The sequence below is a fragment of the Eretmochelys imbricata genome, chromosome 1 (assembly GCF_965152235.1).
Source record: "Eretmochelys imbricata isolate rEreImb1 chromosome 1, rEreImb1.hap1, whole genome shotgun sequence".
Classification (NCBI taxonomy): Eukaryota; Metazoa; Chordata; order Testudines; family Cheloniidae; genus Eretmochelys; species Eretmochelys imbricata.
This window is the reverse complement of record NC_135572.1, coordinates 320,215,249-320,238,966: the sequence shown is the minus strand read 5'-3', so window position 1 is coordinate 320,238,966 and position 23,718 is coordinate 320,215,249. Positions and strand designations below refer to the sequence as shown.

Sequence of the window (23,718 nt, the reverse complement as noted above, 5' to 3'; positions counted from 1 at the left end):
GAGAGTGGGTTTGGGGGTGGGAGGGTCGGGAGAAAACCTGGATTTGTGCTGGAAATGGCCCACCTTGATTATCATACACATTATAAGGAGAGTGATCACTTTAGATAAGCTATTACCAGCAGGAGGGTGGGGTGGGGAGAGAGAAAACACTTTGTAGTGATAAACACCCATTTTTTCATGGTTTGTGTGTATAAAAACATCTTCTGTATTTTCCACAGTATGCATCCGATGAAGTGAGCTGTAGCTCACGAAAGCTTATGCTCAAATAAATTGGTTAGTCTCTAAGGTGCCACAAGTACTCCTTTTCTTTTTGCGAATACAGACTAACACGGCTGTTACTCTGAAACCAAACTAATCTACTTACTTTGTTTCCTAGGATTCAATCTTAGCCAGTTCCTAGACATCCCATCTCAGCGATGTAGACTTTTAGGTACAGTATATTACTCTCAGACTCTGAAGATAAAGAAATATTTGTCTGAGTATTATCTGCATACATTCCTAATAGCAGTATATTCTTGAAAAGTAGGGTATCATATCTATATCTTTAGCTTGTGATTTTGTGTGTATATAATATAATATAATATAATATAATATAATATTTTCTGAAAAGCACCAGAACCAAAACAGACTCATATTATCAAGTATCACTGACTGGAACTCTTCTGTCAGGTATGATCGTACCCAGTTCAACACATTTGATCTGCTCCTTAGGCAATTCAACTACCTTATAATCCTATGTATTGGAAGCTTCAGATAGACCTAAAGCAACATGTATGTCAGCTGAAACATATCTATTGTGAAAAGTGGGTCATGAGGGCAGTGTCATTGCTATGTATGTGCTTAAACTCAGACAGTAATGATATATATTATCACTGTACAGATGTTCCTTCAGTTGTTGTGATAACACTTTTTTTAGGACTTGGGACAAATATGACAGAATTAAATATATATATTATTATTATCCGAGATGACTGTGCCAAATTTGGAAATTTGGAATTGTAGTAACATATGACATTCACTGTACAGTGGAAGGATGTAAGGACTTCATCTGTCTGTGAAGTTTTAGGATGCAAATCATGATGGCAAACCTGACCTATAAATACATTAAGTAGTCTCTTAATTTAGAAAATAAACATTTACCTTCAATATCCAATATTGTGCTGCAGATATTGTAAACTAGAGAATAATCATGATACTTAAAAAAACATTTTGGACTCATTTTATTTGTGTTCTATTTTTTGTCTTCAGTATACATGTGGGTCAATTTTTTAAGCTTTTGTCTGCAACGATGAAGGCTAGAAACATTTTTTTAAATGAAAACTCAGATTGTCAGAAATTCACATGATTTCAGGACCTGGGACTATCAGACAAATACCAAATATTATGCAACTAGCAATAAAATTGCATGGTATGTTAACACTGTTGACTTCTTATTCCTCCTGGTAACTCCATTTGTATATGACTGTCTAAATCAAAAGGTTAAATTAGGGGTAGTGTAGAGACTAAGATTAGTAGTGTATAACTCCTGAACTCGCAGTCTCTGTCTTTAGTGCCTTAGCAATGTGACATATGTTGACGGCAAAGCAAAGTACATTCGGATATTGTAAACTGAGTTAGTGAAAGAACCTTATTCAGCTAGTTCCATTTAATGGCAATCTACAGACTGTTGTTGACAGGTATTCAGAGGCGCAGTCATCCATCTGTTTGCTGTTCAAAAACAGTTCTGTGCATTTGTCATGGATGGAAGCAGATTACCTCCCCATGTATCTCTCCTTCTGGTGTGCTGCATGCCCTTCAGTATATATACACCAACTCCAAATGGTAACACCTGTATAGGCTTCTCCAAACTTAGCTCTAAAGACTTCATTTCACAAAGGAACATGATGATCTCCAAAGCTGAAGTTCCTTCTTCCCCACTACCTCTTCGTCCCCCCATAAAGGTTGGACGTGAGGAAGTGAGTCTGTAGCTGATAGAAGTATAAAACAATCACCATTCCAAATTTGTCAGTTCATAAATAGAGCTGTAACCAATAATATACTTCCAAATCCTTGTAAATTAAAATGCTGTCTTAATATTTTATAGATGGGTTGAATATTGCTTGATGCCTTTGAGAATTACCAATACAGCCTGAAATAACCCGTAAATTAGCACTTGTTACACTGACCAATTATTCATGGACAGTTGCAGTAATTGCAAGGAAACAAGATTATTAAAACCAGAAATGATTTGTTATTCTTAGTCTCTAATTTATAAATTATTAGCTGTAAAGAGGGACAAACCAGCCCTACTTTAATGCAGTAACTGCTGAGAGACTATGGCATTTCAGGGTTTTTATTTTTATAATTACTTTAGTTTATTACTTTTGAATGCAGTACCTCAAACGTCTCAACATCTGCTCCTGTGGTGCCTGCCCTGTCTATATGACACAAGTAATACTACTTAGAATTAATAAAAGGTATTAATTCTGAATAACTTTAGAAAACTTAACATTTCTGAAACATCTACAACAAGACATGACAAGGACATGTGGCAGTGAGAGAACATAATGCCTTGGATATTTTGAGAGAAATGAAGCACTGATTCAAACAGGGACATCTCAGCATGACACTTCTTTATATGCTTCTTGGTAACTAAGGAGTAACCTTAAAGTTAGTTTTTAAAAAAGTTCGTTTCTTTAAGGCATAGATTTTATAAAGGAAAAACAGGTTCTGATATAGAACATTATTCCAGTGCAAAATGCTTTGCTAAGATGGTGTTAAGAGTGTGGGTACATAGTTCCTCAAGGTCTTCCTCATTCTTCCTGGACATAAGAGTTTAAATTCTCCAACTGAAAAGTTGGAGAAACAGAAAAGTTTGAGCTAATATCCTATGCAAAATCCATGCTAGAACATTAGAGACAAAATGAAATCTAAAATAATACACAGAAAACTGGAAAAGGCAGAGTTAAAAGTTACAATTCACAAAGAAGATGCAAGATTCATTCTTTGGAGAGTGACTGAACTGCACATTAAGTGGTTGAGGCCATTGTCTGGCTTGTAGGAAAAGCATGGGGTCCCTTTAAGGGCTAAGCCAGAGAGAGACTTGCAAAACATAAGAACGGCCGTACTGGGTCACATCAGTGGTCCACCTAGCCTAGTATTCTGTCTTCTGACAATGGCCAGTGCCAGATGCTTCAAAGGGAATAAACAGAACAGGGCAATTTATAGAGTGATCAATCCCTTGTTATCCAGTCCCACTTCTGGCCGCCCACCCCCACTTTTCCAGCCTGCAGTGGTAGAAGCAGGCATCTGGCAACAGAGAAGGGAGTTTCAAACTCATCTTGGGGCCATAGCAGATTGGTGAGAACAGGGAGGCGGGGAAGTCTCCCACCCACCCTTCCAGCCCACAGTGGCAGAAGCAGGTATTTTGTAGCAAAAGAGGAAAACGGGAGGCCTTTTCAAACTCATTGGTGTGGGACCATAGCAAACCAGTGAAAACAGGGTATCCCTCTCCTTCCAACAAGCCATAGCAGGTGTGTTAGAGCAGATGGGGAGGGAGTTCCAAACCCAGCTGAGTGGGGTTCGAGGGGCCCTGGGAGACTAGAGGATAGGATCCTCGTCACATGGGCAAGGAGTTGGTCACAGGACCATGATGGGCAGATCCCAGGCTACTCTATCTGTCTGCCAAATGCTTTCCCTCAAATGGGAAGTAAGCTGGATCATGGGGAACCAAACTCTCTTGGTGGTGAGCCAGGAGAGAATTTATTCAAGTAATCTGGGAAGTTGTTTTTGTAATTGTTACTGCAGCACTACAAGGCTTACAAGGTGTAGTGTGTCAACCAGAGCCAGGACAGTTGAATGAACAGATTGCAGGATAGGAGAGTGACACGGCTAGCAGGGGGGAGTGTACCCAGCACCAGATGAAGGTTGCAGGGGCAGGGTGTGAAAGTGATTCTCTTCCATCCAGTGCTGAAATAGGTATCTGAAGGATGACGTTGGTGGGGTTCAGGGAACTTGCCCACATTTTCTCTTGGAGGACCTAAGTGGGGGAGGGGAGGGTGGTCACTTACCCCTCCCCACATGGAATGCAGGAGACATTGAACCTAACAGTAGCAGAACTAGCAAATAGGCTAAGGGGTGTGGGAGTAGTTGAGTAAGAATCTGGTGTTCTAGGACCTGTGTTGGAGTTGTCTGGGCTACACACACCTTTTACAGAAGCTAATGGCATTATATGGCGTTTGCAAGCTAAGTTGTTGCAGCAGCTGGGAGCTTCAGTGGGTACTGTGGTGGGGTCTGAAAGTGGTAATAATGGAAATCCAGCCTGGGCTTGAATTTAGGAAACAGACAATAGTCAAGTGGGGCAAATCTCTCACCAGGGGCGATAGCCCTTAATGTGAGCATGGGGGTGACTTATGAACACCCTACAACTCAGCCACTGGTAGGGAATGTGAATTTGTGGGATAGAATTGCTGCCCCAGGGATAGCCGGGGGGCAACAGAGCACAGAGGGTGCCCCAATGGTCAGTTTGATTGTGAGTATGCTGGGGTGGCTGACCCAATGGGAATTCACCTTCACAGTACTACTAAGATAACATTTTGAGAGGTGAATATGTAAACATATTGTCACTGTTGCACAGGGAGCTGATGACAGAGAGTAAGTCGGGACAGAGCAAGCAGGGCAATGAAATGCCCAACTAGGCCAGGGAGGTTAGAACATCAGAAAATTTGGAAGCTGCCTTGCTGATCTAGGAAGGTGTTATTGCAGAAGCCTATCCAGACCGAAGCCCAGTGTTGTTCAAATATATGCATATAATGCATTTGGGGACCTGGCATGGGTTAGCTATGACAAACCGTTTAAATTGAGAGTGGCATCACAAACCGGGATCCGGTGGCACAAACCACATTAAACACTGTGATTAGAGTGGATGACACGATAGGAGCTTGGTATCCATACTGATAGTGTCCTGTTCATTCTGCAGGAAGCCTGCCAGAGGCCCGAGGCTCATAATGACATTTTCTGGGCATTTAATGGAAGTTCTTGTTTTCACGGCATGTGCAAATGTAGGCCTGAGTGTGAAATGTGCTTTGGGGAGCATACAGCCAGCAATTGCCACAGCAACTTGGGAAGGCCTCAGGGGGGAAACGTAAAGAGGGATAAGTCAGGCGCTTCCCACAGATCCATGGGATCAGGAGCAGGGTATGAGGGCCAAGACAAAGAAAGCGATGGAGGGTGAACTGAAACGGGGGGCTGGACAAGAGTACTATCTCCAGTTAAGGTGGAGGTGTTAAGGGTGCTCTTGTGGGATTACCCTGATGAGATGAAAGGGGTATATTTGTGGGATGGGTTCACTGCAGGATTTAGGATCCTCTTTATGGGGGAAAGAAGTCATGTGATGTACAAATAATTGATATCCTTAGTGGGAATGGTTGGGGTAAATAAAAAGATTACACAAGAAATAAAGTAGAATAGGGTAGCATGGCCATGCAGTCATCTACCTATGCAGAACTTGCAGGATTCTCCTTTGGCTTGGTCCCTAGAAAGCTCTGGGAGAAAACTGCTTAATTCACCACTTGTCACACCAACAGGGTAGATCAGTTAACGATGGAATAGACCCAGCCTTGTGTTTATCCATTGATGAGGCTGCGCGTATGGTTAGTTTTTGTCTCCCAGGGGCGCTGATAGCCAAGTGTGATATCAAGTCTGCTTTTCCACTGCTGCCGGTGCATATTGACTTTAACCTTTTGGATTTCTCTGTTGAAGGACAATTTTATTTTGATAAAACAGTGTCCATGGAATCTGTTCAGCATCTGAGAAATTTAGTACAATGCTACACTAGGCAGTGATGCGAGAAGTTGGTTTACGGCAGGTAGTTCATTACTTAGATGACTTCTTGTTTGCGGGCAGAATTCATATAATGAATATGAATTCATATAATCATAGCCTCATAGAAGATTAGGGTTGGAAGAGATCTCAGGAGGTCATCTAGTCCATCCCCGTGCTCACATCGCAACCAACCCCAACTAAATCATCCCAGCCAGGGCTTGGTCACGCCAGGCCTTAAAATCCTCTAAGGATGGAGATTCTACCACCTCCCTAGATAACCCATTCCAGTGCTTCACCACCCTCCTAGTGAAATAGTGTTTCCTAATATCCAACCTATACCATCCCCACTGCAACTGGAGACCATTGCTCCTTGTTCTGTCATCTGCCACCACTGAGAATAGCCTAGCTCCATCCTCTTTGGACTCCCCCTACAAGTAGTTGAAGGCTGCTATCAAATCCCCCCTCACTTTTCTCTTCTGCAGACTAAATAAGCCCAGTTCCCTCAGCCTCTTCTCAGAAGTCATGTGCTCCAACCCCCTAATCATTTTTGTTGCCCTCCACTGGACTCTCTCCAATTTGTCCACATCCTTTCTGTAGTGGGGGGCCCAAAACTGGACGCAATACTCCAGATGTAGCTCACTAGTGCCAAATAGAGAAGAATAATAACTTCCCTGGATCTGCTGGCAATGCTCCTACTAATGCAGCCCAATATGCTGTTGGCCTTTTTGGCAACAAGGTCACACTGTTGACTCATATCCAGCTTTTCATTCACTGTAATCCCCAGGTCCTTTTCTGCAGAACTGCTGCTTAGCCAGTCGGTCCGCAGCCTGTAGCAGTGCATGGGGATTCTCCCATCCTAAGTACAAGACTCTGCACTTGTCCGTGTTGAACTTCATCAGATTTCTTTTGGCCCAATCCTCCAATTTGTCTAGGTCCCTCTGGATCCTATCCCTACCGTCCAGTGTATCTACCTCTCCCACAGCTTAAGTGTCATCCGCGAACTTGCTGAGGGTGCAATCTATCCCATCATCCAGATCATTAATGAATGTTGAATGAAGCCAGCCCCAGGACCAACCCCTGGGGCACTCCGCTTGATACCGGCTGCCAACGAGACATTGAGCCATTGGTCACTACACGTTGAGCCCGATGATCTAGCCAGCTTTCTATCCACCTTATAGTCCATTCATCCAATCCATACTTTTTTAACTTGCTGGCATGAATACTGTGGGAGACCCTATCAAAAGCTCTGCTAATGTCAAGGTATATCACATCCACCGCTATCCACAGAGCCAGTTATCTCATCATAGAAGGCAATCAGGTTGATCAGGCATGACTTGTCCTTGGTGAATCCATGCTGACCATTCCTGATCAATTTCCTCTTCTCTAAGTGCTTCAAAATGGATTCCTTGAGGACCTGCTCCTTGATTTTTCCAGGGACTGAGCTGAGGCTGACTGGTCTGCAGTTCCCAGGATTCTCCTTCTTTCTCTTTTTAAAGATGGACACTATATTTGCCTTTTTCCAATCGTATGTGACATCCCCCAATTGCTACGGGTTTTCAAAGATAATGGCCAATGGCTCTGCAGTCGCATTAGCCAACTGCCTCAGCACTCTTGGATGCATTGCATCTAGCCCCATGGACTTGTGCATGTCCGGCTGTTCTAAATAGTCTTAACCTGTTCTTTCACCACTGTGGGCTGCTCACCTTCTCCCCAGACTGTGCTGCCCAGGGCAGCAGTCTGGGAGCTGACCTTATCTGTGAAGACCAAGGCAAAAAATGCATTGAGTACTTCAGTTTTTTCCACATCATCTGTCACTAAGTTGCCTCCCCCATTCAGTAAGGGTCCCACACTTTCCCTGACCTTGTTCTTGTTGCTAACATACCTGTAGAAACCCTTCTTGTTACCCTTCACATCCCTTGCTAGCTGCAACTCCAGTTGTGCTTTGGCCTTCCTCATTATGCTGAAGCAATATATTTATACTCCTCCCTAGTCATCTGTCCAAGTTTCCACTTCTTGTAAGCTTCCTTTTTTGTGTTTAAGCTCATTGAAGATTTCTCTGTTAAACCAAGACGGTTGCCTGCCATATTTGCTATTCTTTCTGCACATCGGGATGGTTTGTTCCTGCACCCTCAATAAGGCTCCTTTAAAATACAGCCAGCTCTCCTGGACTCTTTTCCCCCTCATATTAGCCCCTCAGGGGGTCTGCCCATCAGTTCCCTGAGAGAGTCAAAGTCTGCTTTTCTGAAGTCTAGGGTCCATATTCTGCTGCTCTTCAGATAAGTGTGTTAGGCTGATGGATCTCTTTCTGACCCTGGGCAAAAAATTGCAGGTACGCCTAGCAAAGGAAAAACAGAGGAGCCTTCCACAACTCTTACCTACCTGGGGACTGAACTAGGCACACTGATGGGTATATCACGACTCCCTCAGGATAAGCTTCAAGAGCTCCCAGGCTTGATTAGGAGAGGCAGAGCATCTAGGAAAGTTACACTTTGGGAGCTCAATCCATTATTGGGCTTCTTAATTTTGCCTACTGGATGGTAGCCCTGGGGCAACTTGTGGTGAGTTTCTAGAAGGGTGAAGGAGGATTTGGGGGTGTGGGAGCAGTCTCTGAGCCATTTTGGTGGAATGTCTATTGTGGGGAGGGAGGAATGGATACTTGAGGCTGATTTAAAGATCCACTCACATGCTTCAGGAGGTATGGGTTTGGGGGTATTTTACCAAGGGAGGTAGTGTGCCCAGAGATGGCGCTCCACCTGGATACAAAAATAGTGCAGGATTTAACATTTCTGGATTTTTTTTCCCCCATTTTGGTCATTTGGGAAATAGAGTTAGCTAATAAAAAGGTATGTTTCTGACGGGACAACATGGCCGTGATACATGTTATCAATAGCCAGCTGACCAGATCAAACAGAGTTATGAGATTGGTGGTAGGGCATTTATGCTACAGTGTTTAAGCTTTGACATCTTTTCTCTTCCAAACATGTGCCTGGGGTTGATAATGGCATAGCAGATGCTCACTGTCATAAATATAAAGGGAAGGGTAAACACCTTTAAATCCCTCCTGGCCAGAGGCAAAACGCTTTCACCTGTAAAGGGTTAAGAAGCAAAGACAACCTCGCTGGCACCTGACCAAAATGAGCAATGAGGAGACAAGATACTTTCAAAGCTGGAATAGGGGGAGAGAAACAAAGGCTCTCTCGGTCTGTGTGTTGCCTTTGCCGGGACCAGAGCAGGAATGCAGGTCAGAACTCCTGTGAAGGGTTAATAAGCAATCTAGCTAGATATGCGTTAGAGTCTGTTTTGTTTAAATGGCTGATAAAACAAGCTGTGCTGAATGGAATGTATATTCCTGTTTTTGTGTCTTTTTGTAACTTAAGGTTTTGCTTAGAGGAATTTTCTATGTTTTGAGTCTGATTACCCTGTAAGGTATTTACCATCCTGATTTTACAGAGGTGATTCTTTTACTTTTTCTTTAATTAAAATTCTTCTTTTAAGAACCTGATTGCTTTTTCATTGTTCTTAAGATCCAAGGGTTTGGGTCTGTGTTCACCTATGCAAATTGGAGAGGATTTTTATCAAGCTTTCCCCAGGAAAGGGGGTGTAGAGTTTGGGGAGGATTTTGGGGTGGGGGGAAAGACGTTTCCAAGTGGGCTCTTTCCCTGTAATATATTTGTTAGACGCTTGGTGGTGGCAGCAATAAAGTCCAAGAGCAAAAGGTAGAATAGTTCATACCCGTGGGAAAGTTTTAACCTAAGCTGGTAAAAATAAGCTTAGGGGGTTTTTCATGCACGTCCCCACATCTGAACCCTAGAGTTCAGAGTGGGGAAGGAACCTTGACAATTTGTCTCATTTTCAGATGGGCAGATTCTGGGAGCCGGAATCAGGAGCTAGCAAGGAACCTGAATGGATGCCACTAGCACTGTGGAAACTTGGAATATGATGGCTGTCAGGGTAGTGCGGAGATCAGTGGCTCCATAAACATTGTGGAGCTATGAGAGAAGTTTTAATGATTTTGTGCAATTTTGGGAGTGGGAGGGCCTGTCACCGATATAGCCCATTATGGAGGAATGGGTGCTGCAGTACATCCCTTTAGCAACCTGACAACCATCTCCACTTGCCTAGCAGCCCTTACATTTGCCAGTAGGCTGAATGATTACCCAGATCCTACTAATGGGTTTTTAGTTCAGAGATTTCTAACAGGGTGGTCTAGAAGCACCAGCCCTATAGAAGATACCCATCCCATCCCAGGTAATATGCTCAGGGATATGGTATGGATTCTAGAGCCGTGTGTTATTGTGAACAAGACGCAACCTTGTTTGGGGTGGCATTTCTGGTAGTGTTTTTTTGAGCTTTTAGGATCAGCGAACTAGTACCTGGGTCCTGTAGGGACTCTCCTGGATGGATTTTGGAACTGAGGGATACATATTGGGAGAGGCAATCTGTGATATTAACCTCAAGGAGGTGAAATACGGGGGTGCATCCATTATTCTACAGGAGGCTTGGGTGCATCCATTATTCTACAGGAGGGTGGTGAGCCTGGGATGTGCCCTGTGGAGACTGTGAGGGCATATATGGAAATAAGTCAGGGTGTGATGGGCCCTTCTTGATTCACCAGGATGGGAGTCCCCTCACAACATACCAGTTTGTTACAGTTTTAAGACGGGGACTGATCAAGTTGGGGCTTCCAGCGCATGAATTTGGTTCCCACTCATTCAGAAGCGACTAAGCTGGTTCTGGGGGCTAGTGCAATTCAGGCAATTGGGCGTTGACATAAAGCATGCTGAATGCATGTGAGACCACACTTGGGGAATCAGCATTCCTTTTCCTTTGTGCTTTCATTCCAGATGCTGGCACATGGGCCTGGCTGATGGTGTGGATTTGCGGTCACACTATTGTTTACTGGGCACATAGGTAGGCTTCCAGGTTGTCGGGAGGTTCACTGCTGGGCCTCGTGGTGAAGCAGTCTTGAGCTGGTGTGGGAGGAAGGGCATGTTATGAGACAAGCTCTTGCCCTTTCTGTACACCATTATGGCCCCTGAGCCTACAGCAGATATGATTGTGATTCACCTCAGGGAAAATAATTTGGGAACATTTAAAGTGGTGGACTTAATGATTAGAGCTCAGAAGGACTTGGGGCAGATCCTGGAACTTTTCCTAGGAGTAAAAATTATTTGGTTGGACATGACGGGTGTGGCAGGCAGTTGTGAAGTCCCCTCAGGTTGACAAGGCTAGGAGGTATGTAAATAGGGAGGTGGCCAAATTTACAGTTGGCAAAGTCGGGGGAGGGGCGGGCTGGTAATTTTTCATCTGGACATAGCATACGGGGCACCAGAATTATTCAGGGAGGATGGGGTCCACTTGTCAGACTTTGGAGCTGACTCCTTTTTGGTCCATATTAAAGAGGGCACTTAGTAGAAGTCTGGAAACCCAGCTAGGTATGGGGGGCAGAGGGAGGATGGCAGCCAACTAATTGCTGGTGCCTCCTTGTGGTGAATGTCCAGTGCATGTCCTTTGTAGGGAATAGATACAATGGTCACATAACATGGATTGGTAAAGGATTTAAAGGAGGTATTCCTTAAAGGAGTAGAAACATGAGGGGTTTGGGGCTCCTCTGATTGATATGTCAGGGAGCCAAACTCTCCTTCCTTTATAGCTCCCTTAACCCTCATTTAAGAGGGTATGGTGAGGTCCCATCGGCGTGTTGACTGGAGACCAGGATGGGTAAAGAGGGAGGGCTGACAGAAGACCTCTATATGCAAATGATTATGGAATTACCTGCGTAGTACACTTTTATTGGCTGGACACTTCCTGACACTTAGGCTATGTCTACACTACCGCAGGATCGATGCTGCTGCAATCAATGCACCGGGGATAAATTAAGTGGGTCTAGTGAAGACCCATTGAATCGACAGCAGAGCACTCTCCGGTTGACTCTGGTACTCCATCGAGAGCAAGAGGAGTAAGGTAAGTCCATGGGAGAGCGTTTCTTGTCAACCCAGTGTAGTACAGACACTGCAGTAAGTCAACCTAAGCTATGTCAACTCCATCTATGTTATTCACGTAGGCTATGTCTACACTACCGGAGTAAGTAGACCTAAGTTACACTACTCCAGCTATGTAAATAATGTAGCTGGAGTAGACGTAGCTTGGGTCAACTTACTGCGGTGTTTACACCATGCTGGGTAGATGGGAGACACTCTCCCATCGACTCACCTTACTCCTCTCATTCCCAGTGGAATACCGGAGTCAACTGGAGAGTGCCCTGCAATCAATTTAGCGGGTCCTCACTAGAGCCACTAAATCGACCCCTGGTGTATCGATCACAGCAGCATCAGTCCTGCGGTAGTGTAGACATAGCCGTAGCTGGAGCACCATAACTTATGTTGATTTACCCTGGAAGTGTAGACAAAGCCTTGGGAATAAAGTTGTGGCCTAATTAAACAACATCCAGTGTCTCTTTTCCTCCTTCCAGCATAGTTAGAAAATGAAGCCTTTTGTGACCTGTGTCAATTACTGGAAAATCATATGAGGAGATTTCCTAATGTATTGTTAGCCTGTTTAATTATTGCACAGCTTATTGTACAGCTAGAAACAAGAATCATAGAATCACAGAATATCAGGATTGGAAGGGACCTCAGGAGGTCATCTAGTCCAACCCCCTGCTCAAAGCAGGACCAATTCCCAGTTAAATCATCCCAGCCAGGGCTTTGTCAAGCCTGACCTTAAAAACTTCTAGGGAAGGAGATTCCACCACCTCCCTAGGTAACACATTCCAGTGTTTCACCACCCTCCTAGTGAAAAAGTTTTTCCTAATATCCAACCTAAATCTCTCCCACTGCAACTTGAGACCATTACTCCTTGTTCTGTCATCTGCTACCACTGAGAACAGTCTAGATCCATCCTCTTTGGAACCCCCTTTCAGGTAGCTGAAAGCAGCTATCAAATCCCCCCTCATTCTTCTGTTCTGAAGACTAAACATCCCCAGTTCCCTCAGCCTCTCCTCATAAGTCATGTGTTCCAGTCCCCCAATAATTTTTGTTGCCCTCCGCTGGACTCTTTCCAATTTTTCCACATCCTTCTTGTAGTGTGGGGCCCAAAACTGGACACAGTACTCCAATGTCGAATAGAGGGGAATGATCACATCCCTCGATCTGCTGGCAATGCCCCTACTTATACATCCCAAAATGCCATTGGCCTTCGTGGCAACAACGGCTCACTGTTGACTCGTATCCAGCTTCTCGTCCACTGTAACCCCTAGGTCCTTTTCTGCAGAACTGCTGCCTAGCCATTCGGTCCCTAGTCTGTAGCGGTGCATGGGATTCTTCCGTCCTAAGTGCAGGACTCTGCACTTGTCCTTATTGAACCTCTTCAGATTTCTTTTGGCCCAATTCTCCAATTTGTCTAGGTCCCTCTGTATCCTATCCATACCCTCCAGTGTATCTACCTCTCCCCCAGCTTAAGTGTCATCCGCGAACTTGCTGAGGGTGCAATCCATCCCATCATCCAGATCATTAATGAATGTTGAATAAAGCCAGCCCCAGGACCAACCCCTGGCGCACTCCGCTTGATACTGGCTGCCAACTAGACATGGAGCCATTGATCACTACCTGTTGAGCCTGACAATCTAGCCAGCTTTCTATCCACCTTATAGTCCATTCATCCAGCCCATACTTCTTTAACTTGCTGGCAAGAATACTGTGGGAAGAAGAGAGAGCTCAGTGTGTCTAATGTGATCTTGCTGAACCATAACTAGTTGATCTATGGATTAATGGTATTACATTGTTCTTATTTGGGATCCTGTTGTATTGCATGAACAGGAGTCCTCAACTGGAGTTGTGTTGGACATACAGAAAAATGATGTTTGTTACAATGGGCTAAGTTGATGTGATGTTCTGATTTCCTACTAGCATTCCTAAGGGGGAGGAATTAAGGCTACATCTGTGTCTTGTTTGAGAAGAATAAAACTTTCTTTTCATTTCCTGTTTTTCTCACATTTGATGTATTTTCAAAAAACAAAAATCTCTAAAACTTTTTGCAGGACTGGTGCAAGGGAAGATAAATATTTCCTGATTTGTCCTAACATTTCAAGGATTTAAACTAGCATTGAGGAAGGTCATAATGGCCAAAACCTCAACTTCATTGTAACATAATTTTGGAGAGTTGCAATTTCCCTAGTGATATTTTTTTACTCCTGACAGTGTAATTTTTGAGAGGAGTGACAGGACAGAGAGAGTAAATATGCCATCAAATATATGCTTCCTTGAACGTAAGTACTAACAAAATTATGAAATTAAAATATTGTGTACAGACTTCAAAGGGTGTGGTCATGGTTTAGGAGAGCCTAATGGCTCTGACAGAGTTTCAGTTATTAGTTTCTCCCCTCCAACTCACTCCTCCATGCCCTTTATTTTGGTTGGAAGGGGCAGAGGAGAGGAGGAGCCTGATAGCTGAAGGTTTGTCAAAACTCCAGCTACCACCAGCTGTCCCATAGGCTGGCAGATAAAAGTAGAAATTTGCTGAAGAACTGGTTCATCAGACTGGATCATCTGGCAGGGAGGTTGAAGACCTGGACTCACAGGCAGTGGGTATCACTGGAGACTGGGTAGAAGCTCAAGTCGTGGGAATGAGGCACATTAGGGGGACATTTAAGTCCTCCCAGTAATGCCACTTCAACAGTCCGCCAGACTCCAAAGGTGCTCACTGCTCCTCACACAGGTGTTGTTCTGAACCATAGTAGCTTCTCCTTCTAACAAACCACCATGATTCACCAGAGAGCAGCTATGCTCTGGCAGGCCTCCAGGAGTCCATGAGCCTGGAAGTTCTACTCAGGAGTCTGAATCTCATCTCTGAGCAATACCACATGGCTATAGGTAGCTCTGTGGATTTCATCTCATCTACAACTTTCCCACCCAGTTCAACTCCCTGTTGAGCCCCTTGTACTGTGCTGTGACGCTATGCATGATCCAACTCCGTGCTTATGCCCTCCACTGAGCCCTTCATGTACTCCCATATCTCTGCTCCCCTCCCACTCCCTCACAACACACACTGTCATTTCCCTGGCTCCCCATGGCCATGCTTTCTGGAATCAGAAGAAGAAATCTCTTCTTCCAGTGATTGTGCAATAACTTCCTGTTTGCTGACATTTCCAAAGGTTGTTCCCCAAAATAATCTGAATGAATTCTGTGTTTTTATTGGTCTGATACTGGCACTAGTGTGTGCCCAAAGGGAGTCCTCCGATAGGTGTGTGTTATGTCTGCACCACCTCTAATATTGGAATTATGAGTGAGCAAAAAAAGAGAGAAGAATTTTCAAACTATAGGCACCCCCTGTATTTGAAGAGATAGTAATTCCAGAACCCCTCCTCCCCACTTTCAGTATCTCGGTAAATTGGTAGGAAATATTCTACCTTGGCCCAAGAAGCATTCTACCAATTTTCAGCTCAATAAGTCTTTATTTGCAAAGTTAAGGGTGTGTGCACATGTCGAAAATAGGGTGTAGTATGGAAGTGACATTGAAAGCATCGTTGTGGAATACAACCCACCGCAAGGGCTCAGTTCAGAGGAAACAATCCAGATACCAATGGGAGATGAAGAAGTCTTATAAAATCATGAGTTGCACATTTAACCTCATTTAGAGCCCTTTGTAAGGTCCACACTTATGCCCCCTCCTTTTAACTTTTTCATTTATTTATTTACTTTGCAATGAGACCACTGCTCCAGAATATCTTGGGCTATAAATTAAGTCATCAGGGTATCATGTTTACCTCCTGATTAGTACCAAGTGTTCTAGGGAGAATTCACCTGCTGTGCTGCCGAACAGGAATGTCCTAATGGAATGACAACGTAGCAAAGGGCAATGGAGGGCCAGCAGTGAAGAAGTAATTATGGTACAATAAGTATATCTTTCTAGGTAAGTGGGGTGGATCTGCATGAAAGAAAACAGTGGAAAAGTGAAGGTTGGTAATGGGAGCTGGGAGGAGGAAGGTGGCTCAGGAAAAATGAGTGTGAGAGGATGGTAGAGGAGTGTGAGCTAGGGAGGATATGTGATTTCTGAGGGGAGGGAGTCAGTGACAACTATACTGTTCTCTTGAGCTTTATGTACTATTTTGCTGACACTACTGCAAATGAAGTTCAGTTATATTTGTGACAGAGGCTCCCTGGCAGTTCTCAACTCAGTTCCCGGCATTCATTTAAGGCAAAAGAGCTCTGATTTTCCCTCTGCAGAACATCAGGACCATTAGCTGTTCTGAGAAGGACTGTGAAAAATACACCAGCTACTGTTGAAGGTGCAAGATATGTTTAAAAAAACCCAACTTTTAAAATCATTGTGTATTTGTTTACATTTTTAAAAAATGAATTTTATCTGCCCACTGACATTTTGATAGACTCCAGCCCATTCTTTCACACAAATGCAACATTGTGTCTCTGATGCATCCTAGTGCTGTGGTTGCTGCACAAAAACTGATTTTTTTCTGATGTCTCACTGTATCCATGTGATTTGCCAACAGTCACATGGTAGGTGAGATTACCACTGTTTTTCTATATAAATAGAATAGGAGTTATGTGGGTAGGAAAATGTTGACTTTTTAATGGATTCTTCTGTACGTTTCCATTTTCATAGGAATACAGCGATGTACTTACTGTGTGACTCTAGTAGTTCTCCGTTAACTTACTGTGCAGTCCAGCTGTAAGCCAGATAAGCTTCTCTGATACACTTCCTGATTATGTAGAGAACTGGCAGAATGCCTCAAGGTTTGCTGGGAGAAGGAAGCACATGTGGATCAGCCCCTGCGTGCACATAGGGTGCAGAGTGCTCTTCCCAGTATTAGCTGTGATATAGCTGATAGTGCATGAGGCAGTGAAGCCGTAGCTCTAGTCTGCTCCCTTTTGGACATCTGTTATCACTCATGGCACTAACACTTCCCCTTTGTGCATAGGAATACAAGGTGTGGGATTCTGGCTGTCTCTTGTGCAGAAATGTAATGGGCAGCAGGTTTATAATGAATCCATATGCTGCAGGCAACAGACACCAGACAAATTACACCACCTCTATGGAATCAGAACTAGAATCATCCAGCACCTCCTAAAATAGGCTTCTACAATATGAACTGTAGTACCTGGGCCCCTTATCTTCTCTGTGAGCCAGCCACTTGGCAACAGTATCATCTCACATGATAAGGGAGAATCGTTCACTGGCTTCATACAGACTAACACGGCTGCTACTTTGAAACAGCTCATGATCAGTAATTCTAGAGTGCTGTTATCAAAGATCTTTGTTTGAAAATGCAAATTTTAATAGCTGTAGAACAATAATTGTTTGCTATTTTAGAGACCATATTGTTCATTGTTTGAATATGATCTTCTGTATGGAGATTGCATAGATAATAGCTGCATTTATAACTGAACCTTACATAACTGGATAGAGTGTATATTGCTCTTTTGTCTTCCAGCCTAACATTCGTAAATTAGACTCCCTCAGTTCTACCTAATTGTTGATAATTCTTTGCCGTTTCTGTCCCTTAACCAAGTATAAAATGTTTTAACAACTCCTCTTTTTTCTCTGAGTTGATTTCATTTAACCCTTCTATTTTCTTCTGTCTTGTTGAAATGCATATCAGTGACAAATAGTTCCTTTTAAATGTTAAAGATACTTCCTTCCCTTTTGGGATTTCTAAGTATTGTCAGTTCAAATATGAGCTTTTCCTTTGCTACTCCCCCAATCACATTTTAATTAATGTACATCAGACATTCTCTTTGTTGTTTTTAACAGTTAATTAAAAAGAGAAGCTATATAAAAATCCTTAGCACTCAAAACTGATTATATTATTAATCATAATGACTGATGATCCTATAAACTGCCACACTCTTCCAATATGTCTTAATTCTAACACATTTTTTAAGCTATAGTACATTCTGAGATTTTCTCTGTAGACCAGTCTATTGTCTATATTTGAATGCATCAGAAGGACTCAGTCCTGTAAGCTGATCTACCTGGGCATACCCCCACAATGAGACTTCATTTTCAGTGGGACTTCCAGTGGAAAAAAGGATCCACCCACATGGATCAGCTTCCAGGATTAGGGTTTCAATAATGAGGCTTTTCTGTATTAACACTTACTTTAAGAAAATAAAAGGAGTGCTTGTGGCACCTTAGAGACTAACAAATTTATTTGAGCATAAGCTTTCGTGAGCTACAGCTCACTTCATTGGATGCATTCAGTTTTTCCACTGAATGCATCCGATGAAGTGAGCTGTAGCTCACGAAAGCTTATGCTCAAATAAATTTGTTACTCTCAAAGGTGCCACAAGTACTCCTTTTCTTTTTGTGAATACAGACTAACACGGCTACTACTCTGAAACCTGTCTTTAAGAAAATAGATACAGTTTGATATGCTGGCATGATAAGAATGGCAAGGTGTTGAGATTTGATGGAATATTATGGAAATCGTTGTACTGAATCTGCTGCAGGAGAGTTTGGAATTGTTGGTATGTGGCCCTGATTCAGCCTATCATCACAGCCATTTTTTTTTTTAGCTTTTACACCAAGTTCCTGAAGCATTAAACATTTCTATATGAGGAATCCCAGGACTATGATAGAAATTAGCATTTTTCCTCTCTCAAATAGCCAATTACATATCTAAAAGGCTGACCACTGCACTAATTTTAAGGTCCTTTACTGGGGAATCAATGCCTGTCTATCAGAGTCAACCACTATCTCAGTATCTGCTTTTCTTGCTGTTCAGAGTCCTCCACACACAACACCACACACATTCATTTTCATTAAGGACTCTTTAATTCCTCTCAGATTCAGTAATATTAACACCGAATGTGTTACAGGATGTATTGTCATACATTATATTCAGCTAGCTGTATCATGCTTGTGGATCTGTGATATTTTACACTTTCACTGACTTTATGTTTCATGTCTAAGGAATCTCTTGTGAAACAATTGTTTACCATAAAGAATCCTTCTTGCCAAAAGGTTTAAAAAAATCAAACACTTCTATAATATTAGCTTCCTTTTGCTCCCCTCTCTCATACATACACCTCATTTATGGGTTTTGTTTTTGTTTTTGTTTTTCCTGAATCACAGTGTTGGCCTTGTTTAAACGACCTCAGTTTTGAAGGGTTCACCTATGATTGGGTCAGAAGGCCATTATTTAATACTGTTTAGCTAATATGCTAGTTGACCACAAAAAGTCATTTGCTGCTACCCAGGGTGGATGGGATTTTTCAGTACTAGATTATTACTTCAAATTATGATAAGGAAATATGACTTTAGCCTTAATAAATGGTAATCTTTCCCTTTATTTTGTGTTGAACTGTCTGATATACATTGCCTTCAGCTGGATGCAATCAGAACTACCCAGCTATGTGTCATGTTAAGAAAGAGTCTCTTCTTGTTCAGGTGGGAGGAGGTGGTTCTGAGTTCTAGCCCCACTGCGCCTGTAGAGCTCTGAGGACGTTAGGAGGCCACAGAATACTTACAATATGCATTGTCAATCACAGAAACTCCCTTTAAAAGGATGCTAAAAATTGAAAAATGCACACCTAAAAAGGACTATGTTAGTGATGTGCAAAGTTCAGGGGACTGGTTCAGATATCCAGCCCATCTGCTCGTCCTTCTGTATGACTCTTTAGGGCTATATCACGATTGAACTACAGTCCTACAGAAGGGATGGTGCACCGCTGCACCCCCAGGGGGAGTATCGGGAAGTATTGATGTTGCGCTGAGAAGAATATAATTTGCTGCACTTCTTTGAAGGTTCAGCATAGTCACCCCACTCACTTTTGGTTGGCATGTGGGGGAGACTGGTTAGAGTAATGTTTCCACATACTTCCCATTTGGGCTTTTTAAAATGGTCTGGAGACCTTATGAATAGAGATTGAAGTACTTCCTGATTCCAGGCAGGCTAGAAATACAGACTTTCTTGAAATATTTTGATACTTTTGGTTCTGAAAGTGAGTAAGAAATGGACAACAAGAAACATAAATGCATTTGAGCCTCAGAAAAAGCTTGGTTTGAGGGTCAGGTGAAGGTCCAGCTAAGCTCTAAGTTTATCCAAACCAGTTCTCTCATTCCTAAGATTTCTACCATATACCTTCTGTTGTGAAGCACTCAATATAGTTACAATGGTGACATGTTGCATATAAGTACCTGCATCAATCATAGGTTAAAATAATAGATTGCAGCATAACTACACTATAAGTGGATAAAACATGGAAAGCCTCCATTTACTTACTTTTAAAATACAGTGTTAAATGGTTGCTGACAAATGATCATAAAATGATTTTGAACTTATAACGATTGTTTGTAGTTTGAACAGAATGTCTAGAGATTTTTGGTATGAGCTTTGCATAGACTGCATAGACTGTCGGTCCTTCATCAGTTGAGACTGAGCCGACCACAACACGTCTTCCAATCTTCTCTTATTCTGGCCATCCTTCACCATGCTTGTCCATATCTCTTTGTTAGGAAATCATCCCACCTCTTTGGAGGCCGACCACGTGGCCGTTTCTGTTCTCACGGATACCACTTGGATATAGCTGCGGTCTATCTGTTGTCGCTGAGTCAGGCCACATGTCCCACCCACTGCTTTTTGCTGAGCCTACTTTCAACAACAACGTCTCGCACTCCAGACTGCTGCCTAATTATTTCACTGGGGATGTGATCACGGAGCGAAATGTCCAGAAATCTTTGTTTCATTGCCCACTGTGTGACAGACAGTTGATATTCTTCAGTCTTTGTCAGTGACCATGTTTCGCTGCCATATAACATCGCTGGAAGCACGGTTGAGTTAAAAAGATTTGCACAAGTTGTTTTGCTGATCTTTCCTTGGAGGATGTCCTTGATGTTATTGAATGTGCACCATCCAGCTTTTTTTCTGCACGACAGTTCGCCTTTCTGATCATGGCGCATGTTGACTTCCTGGCCCAAATAAACATATTTATCAACCTCTTGGATCTGCTCTCCTCCAAGAGTTATTTGGGTTCTTGGCAGAACATCTGATCTCATGTATTTTGTTTTTGACCAGTTCATTTTTAATCCAACTTGACTACTTTTCGCATTCAGTTCTTTAAGCATTCTCTCAAGCTGGGCTATATTTTCGGCTATCAGCACTATATCATCTGTGAACCTGAGATGATTTAGCCGCTCACCGTTGATATTAATCCAGCCTTTCAAGTCTGCTAGTTGAAAAACCAATTCAAGACAGGCTGTGAATAATTTTGGTGAAACAGTATCTCCTTGTTTCACACCTTTCTTGATGGGGATTCGGAGGGGAGTATCGAACAGCGATATGTCCGTGCTGCAGCCAGAGTTCGCTTCCTTTAGTAATGTGATATATTTCATGCTGATGCCCTGTTCTGAAAGAGCTTCAAGAATGGCGTTAGTCTCTATGCTGTCGAAAGCCTTCTTGTATTCCACGAAGGCAATGCACAAAGGGAACTTGTATTCCCTTGAATGCTCTAGTAGTTGGTTTAGAGTGAAGATGTGGTCTCTCATGCTGTAATTCCTTCAAAAGCCGGCCTGCTCTCTAGGTTGCTGTTCATCCAGGTTTCGTGACAGTCAATTTGTTATTATTTTAGTGAACAACTTATAGATATGCGAAAGCAGGCAGATTGGGTGATAGTTCTTTAGATTTGCTCGATCGCCTTTCTTATGGAACAAGACGGTATTGAACTCTTTCCAACTGGACGTTATCTTCTGGATTTCCAGGTAGCAGCTAAACCTTTGGGTGAGAGCTTTCCAAAGTTCCTGACTTCCCGCCTTATGCACTTCTGCTGTCAGACCATCCTTGCCTGGAGCCTTCCCCTCTTTATTTTGATGGACTGCATGACGGACTTTGCTGATGAGAACCAGGAGTATGTGTTCATCGGTTTGGTGAAGTGATGGCCTTGGTACATCTATATGGGATGCAAACAGCTGGGTATAGAAATCCCTGCAGATTGCCTCCACCTCTGTTCAATCGGTTACTGATTCTCCGTCCCTGTTCTTCAAAGCCGATAATGATGACCTTACAACTCCAGTTCCCATTTGCATTTTTTGAGACTTTTGCGATCTTCAGCAGCCTTTAGGAGTTTTTCAGTTCAAAATTTCTCAAAGTCTTCCTTCAGCTTCATTCATATGAGCTTGCAGAGAGGGGAGTACTCAAGCCTGTCACTGCCATTTCTTTTCATTTTCCTCCTCTTGTCCAATAAAGTCTTTGTATTCTCCGAGATTCTTCCGCTAGCTCTTCTTGGTCTTTCATGCTAAGCTGATTTCACACACCGTTTCAGTCTCTTACTGAAGTTCTCATAATCATCGTTGCAGTCGTCCAGGAGGCTCCAATCTTCCCTAGAAATGTTTTCCTTCAGGATTGCCTCATCGAAAGCTACTGGTTGGCACCTTCTGTTTACCATACACAGCGCCCTTTTCTCCACCTTCACAGTGAACGTGAGTCTGGCTCTCAGTAGGCGATGATCGATACCAATATTGAATGATGGCACTACTGATATATCCTGCACGATGCATCATCTATCGATCAGAAAGTAATTGATTTCATTTTTTGTCATCGCGTTTGGTGCAATCCAGGTCCATCTTCTGTTGGCCTTCTTTCAGAACCAGGTGTTACCAATGAACATTTTCCTCGTCTCTGCCAATATAGCTAGTCATTCTCTTTGCATGTTTCATTCTCCGATACCATACCTTCCTATGAACTTTTCACCCTCTCTCCCTCTTCCAACCTTGGCATTAAAATCTCCCATTACAATAGTTTATGTGGAACTCTGAACGAGGGTTTCCTCCAGTTGTTGATAGAATCCTTCCACATCATCGTCTTCTCATGCACTTGTGGGAGCATAGATCTGGATGATTTTGAGGGTACTACGGTTCAATCGGAGGTAAAGCACCCCGATACACAATGACTTAAAATGACATGAGACAATTTTCGAAGACCATTCCTTGTTTGTGATGAATCTGACTCCTCCAACTGTCCTCGTGCCTTCTCCTTTTCCTAGAATGTCATGCTTCCATCCCTCCAGCTGACCTCCATCTCCTTCTTTCCTCATGTTTCGCAAACACCCAGCACATCGCATGCTGTTTTTGCCTTTTCCTCCATGAGATGGTTTATCGATTCCTCCCTCATCAGTGTTCTGCAGTTATAAGTGCACACTGAGAGTCGTCCAGTTTCCTTTTGGCGACCTGGCACCTGAGATTCTTTGCAGCCTCTCATCATTTGAATGCCTCGCTGCCTCCGGAGTGGGGATAGAGGAACGTGCAGAGAACTGAGACTTGGTTTTCCATGTTGTTTTAGCCATTGTTTTCAGCCACCAGAGCTTTGCAATATTGCAAAATTTTCACAAAACCAACCCAAGTCATTTCACACAGGTAGGTCCACCAAAAGGCAACTCCCAGATGTGGATCTCCAACCTCATCCTCCGCTGAAGATATTCTAGATATTCTAGCTAAGTCATGATACAGGCCCCCAAAGTCTTTTAACATTATACCATAGCAAGTAGCTACTCACTTCCACAAGTGGAATCCCACATTGCTTTCTTCCTCCAACACTTTGACTGTTCTCTCATTTTCTAATTTTCAGGGTGGAGGGAGTTGGAATTCGCCACACCTTCAGTACACCACTCCTGACAATTGTAATTGCTGAGAAACTCTGGGCTTTATTCGTCACTGAGTTACACCCGTTCTATGCTGGTTTAACTCTATGCCAGTTGGCAATTGTCCCAAAGTGACTGTTCACTAGCTGAGACCAGCCAGAGTCCAGTAGCACTCCAGCAAAACCCTTTGCTGCTGTTAGCATGCCTCATATGATGGGCCTTGGGGTGTGTGGTGCAAGACCAGGCTATGCCAGCTTAGCTGAGAGCTCCCCTATGCCTGTGGAACTCTCAGCTGACCAGACACAGCCTGACTATTGCCTGCACT

General features: G+C 43.1%; 1 protein-coding gene across 1 annotated transcript in view; it reads left to right on the top strand.

Annotated features, from left to right (window-relative positions):
* The window catches only part of GRM8 (glutamate metabotropic receptor 8), a 456,107-nt gene that overhangs the window by 341,112 nt on the left and 91,277 nt on the right, over positions 1 to 23,718 (top strand). The window lies entirely within an intron of this gene.